This window comes from Schistocerca cancellata, chromosome 9 (assembly GCF_023864275.1).
Source record: "Schistocerca cancellata isolate TAMUIC-IGC-003103 chromosome 9, iqSchCanc2.1, whole genome shotgun sequence".
Taxonomy (NCBI): Eukaryota; Metazoa; Arthropoda; class Insecta; order Orthoptera; family Acrididae; genus Schistocerca; species Schistocerca cancellata.
The window spans coordinates 221,852,850-221,868,866 of NC_064634.1; the positions used below are offsets into that span (position 1 = coordinate 221,852,850).

Below are 16,017 nucleotides of genomic sequence, written 5' to 3' on the forward strand. Positions count from 1 at the left end.
GCCTACACTGTGAAGCGTTCTATGTGGGAATGACCAGCAACAAACTGTCCATTCGCATGAATGGACACAGGCAGACAGTGTTTGTTGGTAATGAGGATCACCCTGTGGCTAAACATGCCTTGGTGCACGGCCAGCACATCTTGGCACAGTGTTACACCGTCCGGGTTATCTGGATACTTCCCACTAACACCAACCTGTCAGAACCTCGGAGATGGGAACTTGCCCTTCAGCATATCCTCTCTTCTCGCTATCCGCCAGGCCTCAATCTCCGCTAATTTCTAATTTCAATTTGCCGCCGCTCATACCTCACCTGTCTTTCAACATCATCTTTGCCTCTGTACTTCCGCCTCGACTGACATCTCTGCCCAAACTCTTTGCCTTTACAAATGTCTGCTTGTGTCTGTGTATATGCGGATGGATATGTGCGTGTGTGCGCGCGAGTGTATACCTGTCCTTTTTTCCCCCTAAGGTAAGTCTTTCCGCTCCCGGGATTGGAATGACTCCTTACCCTCTCCCTTAAAACCCAAATCCTTTCGTCTTTCCTTCTCCTTCCCTCTTTCCTGACGAGGCAACCGTTGGTTGCGAAAGCTAGAATTTTGTGTGTATGTTTGTGTTAGTTTGTGTGTCTATCGACCTGCCAGCGCTTTTGTTTGGTAAGTCTCATCATCTTTCTTTTTAAATATATTTTTCCCACGTGGAATGTTTCCCTCTATTATATTCATATGATAGTTCGGTAATTTTCACATCTGTCAACACCTGCTTTCTTTGGTATTGGAATTATTATATTCTTCTTGAAGTCTGAGGATATTTCTCCTGTCTCATAAATCTTGCTCACCAGATGGTAAGTTTTGTCAGGACTGGCTCTCCCAAGGCCATCAGTAGTTCTAATGGAATGTTGTCTACTTCCGGGGCTTTGTTTTAACTCAGGTCTTGCAGTGCTCTGTCAAACTCTTCACGCAGTATCATATCTCCCATTTCATCTTCATCTACATCCTCTTTCATTTCCATAATATTGTCTGCAAGTACATCGCCCTTGTATAGACCCTCTATATACTCCTTCCACCTTTCTGCTTTCCTTCTTTGCTTAGAACTGGGTTTCCATCTGAGCTCTTGATATTCATACAAGTGGCTCTCTTTTCTCCAAAGGTCTCTCTAATTTTCCGGTAGGCAGTATCTATTTTGCCCCTAGTGAGATAAGCCTCTACATCCTTACATTCGTCCTCTAGCCATCCCTGCTTAGCCATTTTGCACTTCCTGTCGATCTCATTTTTGAGACGTTTGTATTCCTTTTTGCCTGCTTCTTTTACTGCATTTTTATATTTTCTCCTTTCACAATTAAGTTCAATATTTCTTCTGTTACCCAAGGATTTCTACTAGCCCTCATCTTTTTACCTACTTGATCCTCTGCTGCCTTCACTACTTCATCCCTCAGAGCAACCCATTCTTCTTCTACTGTATTTCTTTCCCCCATTCCTGTCAATTGTTCCCTCATGCTCTCCCTGTAACTCTGTACAACCTCTGCTTTAGTCAGTTTATCCAGGTCCCATCTCCTTAAATTCCCACCTTTTTGCAGTTTCTTCAGTTTTAATCTACAGTTCATAACCAATAGATTGTGGTCAGAGTCCACATCTGCCCCTGGAAATGTCTTACAATTTAAAACCTGGTTCCCAAATCTCTGTCTTACCATTACATAATCTATCTGATACCTTCTAGTATCTCCAGGGTTCTTCCATGTATACAACCTTCTTTTATGATTCTTGAACCAAGTGTTAGCTATGATTAAGTTATGCTCTGTGCAAAATTCTACCAGACGGCTTCCTCTTTCATTTCTTACCCCCAATCCAGATTCACCTACTATATTTCCTTCTCTCCCTTTTCTTACTCTCGAATTCTAGTCACCCATGACTATTAAATTTTCGTCTCCCTTCACTACCTAAATAATTTCTTTTATCTCATCATTCATTTCATCAATTTCTTCATCATCTGCAGAGCTAGTTGGCATATAAACTTGTACTACTGTGGTAGGCGTGGGCTTCGTATCTATCTTGGCCACAATAATGCGTTCACTATGCTGTTTGTAGTAGCTTACCCGCATTCCTATTTTCCTATTCATTATTAGACCTACTCCTGCATTACCCATTTTTGATTTTGTATTTATAACCCTGTATTCACCTGACCAGAAGTCTTGTTCCTCCTGCCACCGAACTTCACTAATTCCCACTATATCTAACTTTAACCTATGCATTTCCCTTTTTAAATTTTCTAACCTACCTCCCAGATTAAGGGATCTGACATTCCACGCTCCGATCCGTAGAATGCCAGTTATCTTTCTCCTGATAATGATGTCCTCTTGAGTAGTTCCCGCCCGGAGATTCGAATAGGGGAATATTTTACCCAACAGGACACCATCATCATTTAAACATACAGTAAAGCTGCATGCCCTCAGGAAAAATTACGGCTGTAGTTTTCCCTTGCTTTCAGTCGTTTGCAGTACCAGCACAGCAAGGCCGTTTTGGTTAGTGTTATAAGGCCAGATCAGTCAATCATCCAGACTGTTGCCCCTGCAACTACTGAAAAGGCTGCTGCCCCTCTTCAGGAACCACACGTATGTCTGACCTCTCAACAGATACCCGTGTTGTGGTTGCACCTACGGTATGGCCATCAGTATCGCTGAGGCACGCAAGCCTCCCCACCAACGGCAAGGTCCGTGGTTCATGAACCTTAGGGAATGAATTACTACAGGAGTTGTTGATATATGTAGATTACATTTTATTAGTATCTAAGATGTGGGAAGAACATCGTAAAAGATTGATTGAAGCCTTACAAAAATTTTTGTAACAAAGGAATTGTGATTAAACTCACCAAATCCCACTTCAGATGAGAAGAGGTTAAGTTCCTAGGGCATCTGGTAGGCATATATGGGATCAAACCTGACCCAGAACACACAAGGGCAATTAAGGAATGTCCGGAACCAAGAAATGTAAAAAAAAAATAAAAAAAAAAAAGGTTCATTCATCAGTTTAGCTGGGTTTTATCATCAATTCATACAAGGACAAAAGATGAACAGCCCGAAATGATTATTCTCATTAAGGCAAAAATCTAAATGGGTATGGGATGAGGAAACACCAGAAGCTTTTCAAAACATTAAGCTATCTTTAGGAAATGCACCCTTATTGCAAGATCCAAAATTAAATGAACCTTTCAAACTAGCAACACATGCATCTGAACATGGATAGTATGTGAGCTGTTTCAGGGAAAATGGGGCCCTGATATTGGAGAGTGTAATACCATTGCTATCGTGAGTCATTGTTTAAATAAAGATGAACTAAATTACATAGCTATGGTAGAAGAATTGCTTGTGATTCTGTGGAACATTAAGAAGTTTCAAACATTAATTGGGGGATCAAAACAGTCATTTATACTGACCGCCAGGCATTATAATGTTTAATGGAAAGCTGCCTCTTGCATGACCGTCTAATGCAATGGGAATTCTTCTTATGATATCATATAGAAATTGTTCGCATTAAAGGATCACAAAATATTGTTCTGGATGCTTTATCACTATTCCCTCTATGTTTGAATGACATGATGAGGACTAGTGGCTCAGGCGTGATTTTCACTGTAAATTTCCTCTCATTAACTTATATAAATGATGAAGTAAGAAATTTTGTTGTAAAGATTAAACAGAATAGTTATTTTGGTTATAAGATAAGTAATGAGAAACCAGCATTGTCAACAACCAGAGAGAAAACTATATGGTTCTATAAAGGAGATGCTTTGGTTTGTAAAGCAAAAGAAGGTAAATCAGCTTGAAGGCTGTGTATACCACAAATATGCTGAGAGATCTAATATGGTTTATCCATAAAGGCTATCGTCATTACGGCATACCAAAATGTATACAACACACGAATAAATTCTATTACTTCAAAAATTTGAGAAGTCTTATGATGCTGTGAAGTGTGTCAGAAGGTGAAGGAAGATAATATAGGTATCCCTTATAGGTTGTATCCTATAATACATATGGCATTACGTGACTGAACTGCCATAGATTTTTTTTTTGGTCAACTACCTCATAGTCATGGTGGAGTTAAGTTTATTTCTGCACTTCTAGAATGGTGGTCCAAATACATTAGGCTTTATTCAATTAAGTAAGTACATCCATCCATTGTGATACACTGTTCACAGGAATATTTCAGGGATATACGAAAACCATGAGGACTATTAACCGATTTTGCTCACAATTTATTAGTAACAAAGAGTGTCTTGCATGGGAATGGTGAGACATGCAGCTATATCAAGATACCACCCGCAATCCAACCCATGTGAACAAGTCATGAAAGCACTGGGGAGACTATGTAGAACATATTGTTCACAATAGCATACACGTGGGTACAACTCATTCCTTATTTTCAGATAGTAAAAAATGAACTACTTATTTATTTATTTATTTACTTATTCTTCATAATTACAGTCTATTATCTGAGAAAGCTAAAACAGGCTATACAAATCACATTTCCTTGGATACTAATAAATTATGTATTGATTATGAGAAGAATATTTGTTGGGGAACCATTATTGAAATTATTTAAGTGGCCATCTACACTCAAAGAAAATTTGGAAGACATACATAAGACAGAAGAACTACATCTATACACAGATGTAGATATGAGGATACAGAAGTTTAATAATAAAGCACTTATTCCAACGTTTAATACTGATGAATTAGTGCTTGTTCGAATTCATCATAGTTCCAATATATAGAAAGAAATGAGTAATTTTTTCCAAAGTATTGTGGATCACAAAGGATGTTGAGCACACCACACCAAGGGCTTTATATCTTGCAGACCCCACAACACACCAAGATAAAGGTCTATATAATATAGATGTGATAAAATGATTTATTCCCTTGGGAGAACATCCATCTAAGAAAGTTCAGCAGGGTGATGTTTGTAAGGGCCAGAGTTAACTGATCTATTATTTACGCTAGCATTTTCTGTGGAATAGTTTCTTCACTCTTTTTCTTTTCTATGGTCTTTTAATAAATATTCTCTCTCACTATCCTGTCCTAGAATCAGGTATATGGAACAGCCAAATTAGTCACAGAATATACATGTACTGTAAAAGAGTACACATAGTTACTCATATACTGATATCTCGTATACAAGTGACTAACATTTATACCGGTTAAAATCTATGATTCAATTCAAATCTATCTTTCATATATTTTGTATGAATGTTGCATTATTTTGGTACTTAATGCAATATTTTAAATTTATAGATATGGTACAGTGGTTACATTTAAATGCATTAGAAGAAGAATGCTAAGAACCTTCAATAGTGTATTAGGCTGTTTTTTTTGGAAATTGTCTTAAATTATTAATTATGTCATTGTACACTCCTAACATACCATTTTTCCTCTTGAATTTCAGTATTCTTTTATAAAAATGGAAATGAAGTTCAAATGATTTGGACATCCACTAAACTGCTCCATTCGAGTCGCATGATGCCTGTGATGCCACGGCTAGTTCACTGCTACATCTACATCTACATTAATACTCCGCAAGCCACCCAACGGTGTGTGGCGGAGGGCACTTTACATGCCACTGTCATTACCTCCCTTTTCTGTTCCAGTTGTGTATGGATGGCGGGAAGAACGACTGGCGGGAAGAACGACTGTCGGAAAGCCTCCGTGCGAGCTCGAATCTCTCTAATTTTACATTCGCGATCTCCTCGGGAGGTATAAGTAAGGGGAAGCAATATATTCGATACCTCATCCAGAAACGCACCCTCTCGAAACCTGACGAGCAAGCTACACCGCGATGCAGAGCGCCTCTCTTGCAGAGTCTGCCACTTCAGTTTGCTAAACATCTCCATAACTCTATCACGGTTACCAAATAACCCTGTGACGAAACGTGCCGCTCTTCTTTGGATCTTCTCTATCTCCTCCATCAACCCGATCTGGTACGGATCACATGCTGATGAGCAATACTCAAGTATAGGTCGAACGAGTGTTTTGTAAGCCACCTCCTTTGTTGATGGACTACATTTTCTAAGGACTCTCCCAATGAATCTCAACCTGGTACCCGCCTTACCAACAATTAATTTTATATGATCATTCCACTTCAAGTCGTTCCGTACGCATACTCCCAGATATTTTACAGAAGTAACTGCTACCAGTGTTTGTTCCGCTATCATATAATCATACAATAAAGGATTCTTCTTTCTATGTATTCGCAATACATTACATTTGTCTATGTTAAGGGTCAGTTTCCACTCCCTGCGCCAAGTGCCTGCCCGCTGCAGATGTTCCTGGATTTCGCTTCATTTTTCTAATGCTGCAACTTCTCTGTATACTACAGCACCATCCGCAAAAAGCCTCATGGAACTTCCGACACTATCTACTAGGTCATTTATATATATATTGTGAAAAGCAATGGTCCCATAACACTCCCCTGTGGCGCGCCAGAGGTTACTTTAACGTCTGTAGTCGTCTCTCCATTGATAACAACATGCTGTGTTCTGTTTGCTAAAAACTTTTCAATCTAGCCACACAGCTGGTCTGATATTCCGTAGGCTCTTACTTTGTTCATCAGACGACAGTGCGGAACTGTATCGAACGCCTTCCGGAAGTCAAGGAAAATAGCATCTACCTGGGAGCCTGTATCTAATATATTCTGGGTCTCATGAACAAATAAAGCGAGTTGGGTCTCACACGATCTCTGTTTCCAGAACCCGTGTTGATTCCTACATAGTAGATTCTGGGTTTCCAAAAATGACACGATAAGTGAGCAAAAAACATGTTCTAAAATTCTACAACAGATCGACGTCAGAAATATAGGTCTATAGTTTTGCGCATCTGCTCGACGACCCTTCTTGAAGACTGGGACTACCTGTGCTCTTTTCCAATAATTTGGAACCTTCTGTTCCCCTAGAGACTTGCGGTACACGGCTGTTAGAAGGGGGCCAAGTTCTTTCGCGTACTCTGTGTAGAGTCGAACTGGTATCCCGTCAAGTCCAGTGGACTTTCCTCTGTTGAGTGATTCCAGTTGCTTTTCTATTCCTTGGACACTTATTTCGATGTCAGCCATTTTTACGTTTGTGCGAGGATTTAGAGAAGGAACTGCAGTGTGGTCTCCCTCTGTGAAACAGCTTTGGAAAAATGTGTTTAGTATTTCAGCTTTACTTGTGTCATCCTCTGTTTCAATGCCATCATCATCCCGGAGTGTCTGGATATGCTGTTTCGAGACACTTACTGATTTAACGTAAGACCAGAACTTCCTAGGATTTTCTGTCAAGTCGGTACATAGAATTTTACTTTCGAATTCACTGAACGCTTCACTCATAGCCCTCCTTACGCTAACTTTGACATCATTTAGCTTCTGTTTGTCTGAGAGGTTTTGGATGCGTTTAAACATGCAGTGAAGCTCTCTTTGCTTTCGCAATAGTTTCCTAACTTTGTTGTTGAACCACGGTGGGTTTTTCCTGTCCCTCACAGTTTTACTCAGCACGTACCTGTCTAAAACGCATTTTACGATTGCCTTGAACTTTTTCCATAAACACTCAACATTGTCAGTGTCGGAACAGAAATTTCGTTTTGATGTGTTAGGTAGTCTGAAATCTGCCTTCTATTACCCTTGCTAAACAGATAAACCTTCCTCCCTTTTTTTATATTCCTATTAATTTCCATATTCAGGGATGCTGCAACGGCCTTATGATCACTGATTCCCTGTTCTGCGCTTACAGAGTCGAAAAGTTCGGGTCTGTTTGTTATCGGTAGGTCCAAGATGTTATCTCCACGAGTCAGTTCTCTGTTTAATTGCTCGAGATAATTATCGGATAGTGCACTCACTATAAAGTCACTTGATGCTCTGTCCCTACCACCCGTCCTAAACATCTGAGTGTCCCAGTCTATACCTGGTAAATTGAAATCTCCACCTAAGACTATAACATGCTGAGAAAATTTATGTGAAATGTATTCCAGATTTTCTTTCAGTTGTTCTGCCACTAATGCTGCTGAGTCGGGAGGTCGGTAAAAGGAGCCAATTATTAACCTAGCTCGGTTGTTGAGTGTAACCTCCACCCATAATAATTCACAGGAACTATCCACTTCTACTTCACTACAGGATAAACTACTACTAACAGCGACAAACATGCCACCACTGGTTGCATGCAAACTATCCTTTCTAAATACCGTCTGTGCCTTTGCAAAAATTTCGGCAGAATTTATCTCTGGCTTCAGCCAGCTTTCTGCACCTATAACGATTTCAGCTTCGGTGCTTTCTATCAGCGCTTGAGGTTCCGGTACTTTACCAAAGCAGCTTCGACAGTTTTCAATTACAATACCGATTGCTGCTTGGTCCCCGCATGTCCTGACTTTGCCCCGAACCCTTTGAGGCTGTTGCCCTTTCTGTACTTGCCCGAGGCCATCTAACCTAAAAAACCGCCCAGTACACTCCACACAACCCCTGCTACCTGTGTAGCCGCTTGCTGCGTGTAGTGGACTCCTGACCTATCCAGCGGAACCCGAAACCCCACCACCCTAAGGCGCAAGTCGAGGAATCTGCAGCCCACACGGTCGAACAACCGTCTCAGCCTTTGATTCAGACCCTCCACTCGGCTCTGTACCAAAGGTCCGCAGTCAGTCCTGTCGATGATGCTGCAGATGGTGAGCTCTGCTTTCGTCCTGCTAGCGAGACTGGCAGTCTTCACCAAATCAGTTAGCTGCCGGAAGCCAGGGAGGATTTCCTCCGATCCATAGCAACACACATCATTGGTGCTGACATGAGCGACCCCACCTGCAGATGGGTGCACCCTGTACCCTTCATGGCACCCGGAAGGACCCTTTCCACATCTGGAATGACTCCCCCCGGTATGCACACGGAGTGCACATTGGTTTTCTTCCCCTCTCTTGCTGCCATATCCCTAAGGGGCCCCATTACGCGCCTGACGTTGGAGCTCCCAACTACCAGTAAGCCCACCCTCTGCGACCGCCCGGATCTTGCAGACTGAGGGGCAACCTCTGGAACAGGACAACCAGCCATGTCCGGTCGAAGATCAGTATCGGCCTGAGACACAGCCTGAAACCGGTTCGTCAGACACACTGGAGAGGCCTTCTGTTCAGCCCTCCGGAATGTCTTTCGCCCCCTGCCACACCTCGAGACGACCTCTCACTCTACCACAGGTGAGGGGTCAGCCTCAATGTGGGCAGTATCCCGGGCAGCCACAGTTGTAGTCCGATCGGGGGATGCGTGGGACGATCTGGCCGTCCCAGACAAACCCCCATCTGGACCCCCACAGTGATGCCCATTGGCAACAGCCTCAAGGTGTGTGACCGAAGCCAACACTGCCTGAAGCTGGGAGCGAAGGGATGCCAACTCAGGCTGCATCCGAACACAGCAGTTGCAGTTCCTATCCATGCTAAAAATTGTTGTGCAAAGAACGTCTGAACTAATCTACAGAGAGCACAAACAATTTGACACAAAATTTAAACGGTTATTAAAATACAAGATTGCCTAGTAAAAGCAGTAATGCTGCTACTTGCGCACTGCTGACACGCTGCTCGGCGGTGGAAGGAGACTACACGATTTTACACTATTCAGGTACTAAAACGCGTTGCTACAACTCTCAAATACTGTAATATGCTGAAAATTTATGAATTAAACAATGCAAGTACCAAAAACATGCAAAGAAATTAAGAATTAAACTATGTAACAAATAAGTGAGTTAGGAGTATACGACTTGCTGATGGCAGCTGCTTATCCAACGGCGGCAGGGAGCACACCCCCTGCTCCTACTGTCTCAAAGCTAATTCACAGTGATGTCTTGTTTTGGAATTTATATTTTGGAGAATGGATTACAAATGGTGTGTAGTACCACACTATACAAATACATACATAAAACTCCTGGTAAATTATTTTCAGCTGTTCCAAAGAATTAGGTGGTGCATAAAAACTGATTGCACTGTACCGGCAGAATACCACAACATGTCAATGCCGAAGTTCCCTCACTTAATTAGAAATGTCTTGCACTCTGAAGTTTAACATTAATTTACCTCCGAGACATGCTTTCACACTGTTACAATGGAGGATAGCATCAGTCAACAAAATTAATCTTATAGTGAAAATTGTCGTTTTAAACTTCCAGTGAAAACTGTCATTTTACCTAACTACACCACAATTATTATGTAGCTCAGTTGTTGGAATTGTAAACTGTCGAATTTTATAAGATGATGTCCACAGATTGCCGATTTGAATCTAACCTTTCAAGAACATTTTAACTTGTTTGTAAAACAACTCGACAGTCCTCTCATATGAAAACAATATCGCAATTACAAAACTTAACCACACCGATCAGAAACAGAATATTATTGTTTCCAGAATGAGAAAACATTCTGGAAACATCCCCTAGGCTGTGGTTAAGCCGTGTCTCCACAATATCCTTTCTTTCAGGAGTGCTAGTTCTGCAAGGTTTGCAAGAGAGCTTCTGTAAAGTTTGGAAGGTAGGAGGTGAGGTACTGGCAGAAGTAAAGCTGTGAGGATGGGGCGTCAGTCGTGCTTGGGTAGCTCAGTTGGTAGAGCACTTGCCTGTGAAAGGCAACGGGTCCAATCTGCCAGGATGTTTCAGAATATTATTGTTTTCCTTGGTGTTTATATGTGCTTATCTTTGTGATCGCTGTTCACATACATCATGTTTAAAAAGGTATTTTCTAATTAATGTGACCACATACTTTTTACTTTATTAGAAACAATGTTTTCATCTTCATACTGTCCAGCTAGGATCCTTATCGATTAAACCTTTGCAGTTTCATCACTTTTACCTAAAAATGAAGCAAGTCTGCATCAGACCCTACAGTTAGTTTACACTCGCAATCATCACAGCCCTTACGTTTGTGTCACCTGCACATTGTACACGCTTTATATCTCTCTATATAACCTTGTAGTTCTTCACCTTGCTGTACTGTGGACATTTGGTGATATCTTCACTACTAGCAATGCTTTGCAAACAAGTGAATTGTTTGTTCACAAAGTAAATGCATTTACTCTCTGTTGTCCATTTCTCAGACTACGACTACTATGAAGCTATATAAAAACATCCCATAGTCAAAACAATTGCTACAATCAGTTCTTGCTAATGCTATTTTGGTATTTTGTGTAAAGCTTTTAAAACTATATTACCCTTCGAGGATTCTAACATGTGACCTGTGTCAGTGCAGGCAAATGTGCTATCCATTGCACCACAGATCACCTGACACATTCAGTACCTCTGCTGAGTGCGTCCTGCACAGGAAATCATCACTAAGTTTTGCAAAGAATAATTTTGTTGTGCTTTTGGTCGCAGCTCCTGACTGATAGTTGACGATCTAGTTATAATGTAAGGACCCATTTGCAGTAGCTCTACAATTCCTCAGTTTTGAGCAAGTTTAATGATGTTGCATGGAGCAGGGAAAAGGATGTCTATTGTTGCATATATTGCTGCTCAAAATGGGTGGAGCATAAATGCATCAACTTTTGCAAGGCTTCCACTATCAGCATTGACAAACTTCCTTTCTACTGTTACTTAAAAGTTGTAGCTGTGTTTTCCATCACTAAATAGCCGAACTGTTTGTAAAGGCATGTAAAAACCTCATAACTTCAACTAATGCTCCTATAATACACGTATAGCTTCATCTTACTCCTAGCCTGTGATGTCACAAGAGCATCAGCCAATAACAGAGCATTTTCGATAACATGAACAGATCTTAATATTTAATGTTTTAACTTTAACTACACAAAAATAACAGATTTTTGTGAGCATACTGACCATAAGTGCTATTTAAATGTTATAATCGATCTGAATATCAACAATCTTAACACAGGAAAATGGCCTATTGTCATCAGTCAGCTGTTCTTGTCAAATATGAGCAACTGTAGAAAATCAATAACTAACAGAGTACAAACTAATAAATCACTAGCTGCAATGCAGATACATGAAAAATGTCAACAATGAATTTTTTAAGATTTTGTATGGGTTTTTTCCTTTCTTTCTACTATAGTCTTATAAACAATGGCTGGATTTATGATTTTTCTAGGGGAGGTGTTAGTTACAGTAGTGCTATAAGCATGAGAGAAGAGTTAAGTGCTGTGTCACATACTGGGGGGAGGGGGGGTTCAGAAAACCACCTACCACATTAGCTGAGAAGCAATGGAACTACAAATGAACATGAATTAATTTGACAATTGAGAGATATAATCAATAAAACATAATCCTCTTGTCATAATGAGAATGTTCTAGCAGGGAAATAAAGTCACAAACATGAAAAAATGAACTATTTATTAAAGGATGAGGTTAAGAATGAAGACACCTGAGAAATGATGAGTAATCTAGTAAATATACTTTATATTATAAGTATTACAAGGATTAGAAGACGCTAGCTTGTACCAGTTAGTATTCATCTTTGTAAGTATCTCTAAGACGGTCGACAATGTTGCAGTGACTTGAGAATTTCGGTGTAAATTCTAGAGACACTTGGCCTTCCACCTTCTCGAACACCTGATATTTTAAAAGTAAGAGAGCAGAAATGTATCTACAGCACTGCTGGTTTCAGTGTGCAGGTTGGAAGTTCGTAATGAGAAGACGATATGCGGAGCAGTCAAACAACGCCGACAAGTATTTGCCACAAGAGCCACAGACACTGTGTGAGAGGACACAGAGTAATTAAATGCTATTCTTTGCTGTGTTAGTGAATGTGATTGTCAGTGGGAAAAAAGAAAAATGGACATTTGACTATAGACTTTTAACTTACTTCATGTCCTAGTTCTGAACGAAGCAAGGCGCATGGGAAATCTATAAATTATTTGGTTGTTAAAACCAGGCAATTGTGATTATATTTAATTGTATCTAACAGGTATCGGTGTAGTTGACTTGCAAGAGTTTGTATGCTTATATGAAACTTGTGGAAAGGAAAATACACCTGAGCTGAACTGAAAGTATGAGAGTACCAAGTTATTTTAAGTGAGAGAGAAAGTAATTTTTTGGTTCCTCTAACCAGCATTATTTCTTCGGAGAAGAAATTATGGAGATCGACGCAGCCACATATCCAAAGAAGAGGCTCAGCAAAACATTTCAAGTAAGTCAACTGTAGTAAGAGAAGTGTGAAGTTCGCAATCCAATTTTGCACTGCTCCTCTTGTCGCCAAAACCATTCGAACATGGTGACCGACATGATCAGGACTCGAAGAAAGGGTGAAATTTCAAACGAAATCAAGATAAAAAAATATTGTGAGTTGTTATAGCAACCAATAGTAACAAGGCAAGGAAATTGTTTCACAGAGTTGGATTCTGCATAAATGGTAAAAAGGGTTGAAAATTAATAAATACCATACAAGAAAAGATGCAAGGAAAAATCTCAACAGTTTAGACTAAGAAGAGTTACGATGAGATCTATTCAACAATGAAGATCCAGTGTGGAGAGTAAGCACAGCACGCGCGCGCGCGCACACACACACACACACACACACACACACACACACACACACACACACACACACATTGCGGGAGTGTGGACCCCACAACCAGCAACCAACACGAACGACGCTAGCTGCTGCTCATGGTGCCGACTACAAATCTGTTCACCGACACCGACGACGCCCGTGCTGTTGACCGGCGCTGATTCCACACCTGCTCACTGACGCAGCCTAAAACTCTATGCTGTGTGAGTGAAAGACAATTAACTGAGTGTGAAGTTAAGGACACTGTTCAATAATAGACTTTTAGTATAGTTATTATACTCAGAGGTGAATTTTTTGTACACCACCTCGCTCTAAAAAAAAAATTATGGATAATACTCAAAAAACTGGGGAAACATCAGAACCAGCTATGGCCATGACAGTGACAAAAGAAATGCCAGATTGGACTGAGGTAGTAAATTTAATTAAAGCACTAAGTCTTAAATTAGACACAGTGAGTACTCAACTAAATGCTAGATTAGATGACCAAAGTGCAGCCAAACATGCTCAAATTGCAACTTTAAGTGAAAAAATTAGATGCACTAAGTGCAAATTCAGCTACTTTAAGACAAGAACTAATTCTTCCAAGTTAGATTCAGTAAATAATCATATGATAGATTAGATGAACAAAAGGCGGATTCAGCTACTATAAGAAAGGAAAGGAACTAAGTGCTACTTTAAGTGAAAAGCAGTCTCTGAGGAGAGTTTGTAGTGGAGGTGAGTTGGTAGGAAAAATATTTCTGTTACTGATAAATCAGATATATGTACAGTATTTACCAATCATTTTCTGGGCATTGCTGGTCAATTAAATAAAAACTTACTTGCTACAGGGAATCATATAACTCTCCTGGAAAATGCCTTTCTGAGCTTGATGTCTGAAATACTCCTCTGTGATACTGACAAGGGGGAGACTGAGTCAATAATTAAATCACTGAAGGCTAAAGACTCTCATGGATATGATGGAGTGCCTGGCAGAATATTCTAGAAATGGGCTGCACATATCAGCCCTGTATTTAGCCATATTTGTAATTTTTCCTTTAAGAATGGTCAATTTCCTGAATGATTAAAGTACTCTGTAGTAAAGCTGCTTTATAAAAAGGGAGAAAGGGATAGTCAATTTTAGACCTATTTCGATGCCATCAGTATTTGTTAAAGTTATTGAAAAGGCTGTGTATGTAAGGATAGCTGATTATTTATATCACATAATTTGCTATCAAATGCATAGTTTGGCTTTAGAAGTGGTTTAACAAATGAAAATGCTATATTCTCTTTTTGCTGTGAGATAATGGATGGATTAAACACAACGTTTCAAATGCTAGGATTTGTTTTGATTTAACTAAGGCATTTGATTGTGTTAATCACAAAATATTGCTCCAGAAGTCGGACCCTGATGGAATACGCAGAGTGTCTCACAAGTGGTTCACTTCTTACTTTAACAACAGACAGCAAAAGTTCATTATTCACATAGTTGAGAATGGCTGCGATGTGGGGTCTGAGTGAGGCACGGTCAAATGGGGATGCCCCAGGGACCAGTGTTGGGACTGCTCCTGTTCCTTATTAATATAAATGATACGCACTCTAGTATTATGGGTAACTCTAAAATATTTCTGTTTGCTGATGATACTAGCTTGGCAGTCAAGGATGTTGTGTGTAACATGGGCTTGATTTCAAATAGTGCAGTTCATGACACAAGTTCACGGCTTGTAGAAAATAAACTAATGCTAAATCACAGTAAGACTCAGTTTTTACAGTTTCTAACAGACATGTTTGACATTGTAAGTCTGTCAGGGACAGCAAAGGACTTGGACAGTGTCTTGAGAGGAGGATATAAGATGAACATCAACAAAAGCAAAACGAGGATAATGGAATGTAGTCTAAGTCGGGTGATGCTCAGGGAATTAGATTAGGAAATGAGACACTTAAAGTAGTAAAGGAGTTTCGCTATTTGGGGAGCAAAATAACTGATGATGGTCGAAGTAGATAAGATATAAAATGTAGACTGGCAATGGCAAGGAAAGCATTTCTGAAGAAGAGAAATTTGTTAACATTGAGTATAGATTTAAGTGTCAGGAAGTTGTTTCTGAAAGTATTTGTATGGAGTGTAGCCATGTATGGAAGTGAAACATGGACGATGGATAGTTTGGACAAGAAGAGAATAGAAGCTTTCGAAATGTGGTGCTACAGAAGAATGCTGAAGATTAGATGGGTAGATCACATAACTAATGAGGAGGTATTGAATAGAATTGGGGAGAAGAGGAGTTTGTGGCACAACTTGACAAGAAGAAGGGACCGGTTGGGAGGACGTGTTCTGAGGCATCAAGGGATCACAAATTTAGCATTGGAGGGCTACGTGGAGGGTAAAAATCGTAGAGGGAGACCAAGAGATGAATACACTAAGCAGATTTAACAGGATGTTGCATTAGGTACTGGGAGACGAAGGGGCTTGCACAAGATAGAGTAGCATAGAACCAGTCTCAGGACTGAAGACCACAACAACAACATTAAAATAAAGATGTCAGAAAAGCTAACAGATA

At 40.2% G+C, this 16,017-nt stretch overlaps 1 protein-coding gene across 1 annotated transcript in view; it reads right to left on the minus strand.

Annotated features, from left to right (window-relative positions):
* The window catches only part of LOC126101579 (rabankyrin-5), a 443,789-nt gene that overhangs the window by 49,463 nt on the left and 378,309 nt on the right, over positions 1 to 16,017 (minus strand). The gene's annotated exons all lie outside the window — the stretch shown is intronic.